This window comes from Tachypleus tridentatus, chromosome 7 (assembly GCF_004210375.1).
Source record: "Tachypleus tridentatus isolate NWPU-2018 chromosome 7, ASM421037v1, whole genome shotgun sequence".
Classification (NCBI taxonomy): Eukaryota; Metazoa; Arthropoda; class Merostomata; order Xiphosura; family Limulidae; genus Tachypleus; species Tachypleus tridentatus.
Window position 1 is genome coordinate 167,232,249 of NC_134831.1, and position 3,740 is coordinate 167,235,988.

The 3,740-nt window shown below is 33.3% G+C and overlaps 1 long non-coding RNA gene across 1 annotated transcript; it reads left to right on the forward strand.

The window, feature by feature from the left end:
• The first annotated feature begins 536 nt into the window (after positions 1-536).
• LOC143258218 (uncharacterized) lies at positions 537-3,277 on the forward strand. Its single transcript, XR_013032206.1, has 3 exons — positions 537-869; positions 1,239-1,305; positions 2,727-3,277. It is a non-coding gene; the product is annotated as an uncharacterized LOC143258218 (long non-coding RNA).
• The last annotated feature ends 463 nt before the right edge of the window (positions 3,278-3,740 follow it).

Genomic DNA, 3,740 nt, shown 5'->3' on the forward strand with positions numbered 1-3,740 from the left:
AGTATGTATGAACTGTGTGTCTGATGGTTGAATGAGTTTTTCCTTATTTACGTGGTATTATCCATTCATCCCTTATCACACAACTGCATTTCCACCCGCAGTTTCAAATTTATTTTCACAACGACATGAGCTACGTTAACAGAAATGTTGTACATGTAAATAACAAATAATCACTTACAGTTTGCTATTGGTTCAGTGCGTGTCTCTTTACATATCCGTGTAATACTGCAATTTGATTCTTGACGTCAGCTGTAACTAGAAGCATTCTGATTGGTTGTGATGTTCTTATAACTGAGCATCTCATTAAAAATACAACTATAACAGTTGAGTATCAGGATCGTAGTTTAACTGAAAATTTACATTCCAATAAAATGTTGTGGAAGTTGTTGATTGTGTGACGGTCCCCGTAGTATTTCTTGTTAGGCACTTTGGATCCGTAATTGTGGTTCGTTGTTTTGTTGCCATCTTTCCCTGTGCCCGATATGGCAGTTTATGTATGTCTTTTTTTTTTTTTACACCGTGTACTCTGCGTGTTAAGGCTCTGGCATTTGGTCGAGTGTTGTTTCGCTCGTGGGTGGTGTAAGAGTGTTCCATTTGTGTGTGTGTTTGTGTGCTGTTACATTGTAGGTCCGTATGGCTATGACCTTCCGGGTGAACTCTCTTCATTCGCGCTCCATCGCATCAGTGGTGCCTGCGGCCTCGCTACCCTTAGCGGCAATTGACGACCTGAACACTACCGTGGGGGGAGGGCAAATAGAGTATCCACAACATCTTCGAAATGGGCAATATGTGGCAACGCTGGACAAAGGAAACTTTCCTTTTGGAGACCAGCGAGCGCCTTGGAGCCGACCGGGCAAAACATTAAATGGGTAACTTTCGGGGCCCCCTTTTTGAACTTTTGGTTGTTAGATATAAACTTTTCTTAAGTTAAAAACATAAGGATTGTGAAAATTTTAAATATCAAACAAAATTTATTGTTATAAATTGAAATTTTTATCGTTAAAGAATTATACATCAGACGTCGAGCGGTTATTACAATGATTATTGTGTCCCTGTAATAGATCGTGAAACTGTTTCTACTATAACTTCCTTCTTCCGTGCATAAAATTAAGTGTTGTTTTGATATATCTGTTGCTAGAAAGATATAGAATTTATGGGTTGTACTAACTTTTGAGGTTTTATTTTAAGCTTTGTTAAAAGTTACATTTCTCCATTTACATTAATATTGATTTTAACAGATCGGAAAAAAGAAAACTACAACAATTATACTTTTGATGTTTATAACACTGTTGGAAGCAACTCCAGGTGAGATAATAAATTCTTTAAACCTGAATTCACACACTCAGTATATCTGTTATGATAGAAATTATAAGTTACGTTTGTCTTTATTTTTTCAAAACCTATTACAATGTTTATTTCTTGTTTCTCATGGAGGTTTGTTCCTTAATATTTAATAAAAATAAAATAGTTTATAACAAATATGCGTATATACAAATTCAAATATTATCTACGTTTCTAATAAAATAATGTAATAAAATAATATACTTCTGTTAAAGACTATATAAGTTACAGCAATTAAACGTGAAAATTTAAGTTGATGCAAAATGGTTTTATGTATGATACAGCAATCTAGGATTACACAACCATGCTCTTTATAGCATCTCCTAATAACATTTAAAGTAAATATTTTAATTGAAATTCTCTTTGTTGCTACAACTGAATATAAAATTAAAAGTAAGAAATATTAACAATAAAATAACAGATTATTGTTTCAGATGTGTTTGTTGTTAAATAACGACTGTATAATATAATATTTACATTATTAGGACAGCTGCTAGGTGAAAGATGTGTTGTGGACTTGTTTTTTATAACACATAATCTACAGCTGTAAAAACAATATACCGTAATTTATGCCATGTAAGACGCACTGTTACTTCTGTAAAAATACCTTAAATAATCCCCATACATCGTCCAAGACAAAAGTGATTGGTTAAGGCAAGAGGCTACCTTAGTATCTACATAAATCTGCCTCTCATACACATCGTAATCTCATTACTTACCCGTTACAAGTAATTTCAATAGCATAAAACATTCAATTTAATTAGTATTGTCGATATACTGTGGAGTATATGATGTATGTACTAATCAGGTTAAAAAATATTCAAGGCTGAATCAAGTTGTTACTGAAGTTTTTTTTTCTTTTCTCAGAATTGTTTTTCCGAATTATTGTGCGTCTTATATGTTGTATCGTCCTACAAAGCGTAAAATACGGTAATTAGTATGCTAGCTAGCCAATAGAGATTACCTTAACATCTCTGTTCTGAGGATGTTATGTACCTTTGGTCAAGCAATTGAAAGTAGAGTTTTATACACGTAATCATGGTATTATAATTAAACTTGATGAATAGCATTAGCTTAAAATATATGACTGAAATTTTACACGAGATACTATCTTGAAAACAAAGTATATTGGTTTAAAAATTAAAGACGGAAGCTTTTATTGACGAAATAAACATATTAATGTAACTGTTAAATATGATCATATTTTCTGATGTGTTCTGTAACATCACTGGTTAAACTTGGAAATGGCATAATGTTAAGAATTTTTTAAACATAATGTTTATTGGTTAGGTTTCACAAATAAATAAATAGTGACGAAAAACAAATTTTAAAATATTATCAGTAATATGTCTTCTAATGATGTGACTTTTCTTTTGTGAGAGAAGCTGTGGAGACTTGCCGAGAGGTCATCGTATGTATAGGATATTATACTTGCTGTGATGTTCCTCCTACCTGTTGTTGTTTTTCTGGTGTTCGACTTCGTCCTGGATGAGGAGATAGATTCGCTGGTGGAAAGTTGTGATAAAAGAGATGGGGAATAACACTGATAATACCAAAGTTTTCACTTGGAATGTCATTATCAATAAATATATACAATAGAAATAATTTATGTATTTTTTTATTAAGCACATAGCTGTCAATGGTGTTTTTGGGACCTCATGATGGATAAAAACTTGAATTCTAACATTATAAGTTCTCAGTTTTACCAGTTTCTCAATGGAGGAAAATGAATTTGAAGCCTCTTTTAAACCAAGTAGCTGTCTTTAAAAATATTTAGAATCATAACGATGATAAGAGATCGGCAAGCAGTTTGAAACACGTTTTGAAACCGAATATTTTAATAGTAAATATTAGTTAGCTTTTACAAATAATGTGATAATTACTTGCCTTCTGTCTAACTTCCTCAGAATTATATATTCGACAATTTATGGTTCGAATCCCGTTGACAAAGAACATTCTTATGTAATTTTGATTAATTGGCATGTTTTCTTTCAACATAAAGTGAGGTTGACTTCGAAATTGAAATGAAAAATTGCTGAATCGATAAGTATTCTAAATAAAAGTATTTAACATTATTTCTTAATAACTGAGTATTTGTTTGTTTTGGAATTTCGCACAAAGCTACTCGAGGGCTATCTGTGCTAGCCGTCCCTAATTTAGCAGTGTAATACTAGAGGGAAGGCAGCTAGTCATCACCACCAACCGCCAACTCTTGGGCTACTCTTTTAGCAACGAAAAGTGGGATTGACCGTAACTTATAACGCCCCACGGCTGGGAGGGCGAGCATGTTTATGTGACTCGGGCGCGAACCCGCGACCCTCAGATTACGAAGCGCACGCCTTAACGCGCTAAGCCATGCCGGGCCTATAACTGAGTAAAATAAATAAAATCAAACTATA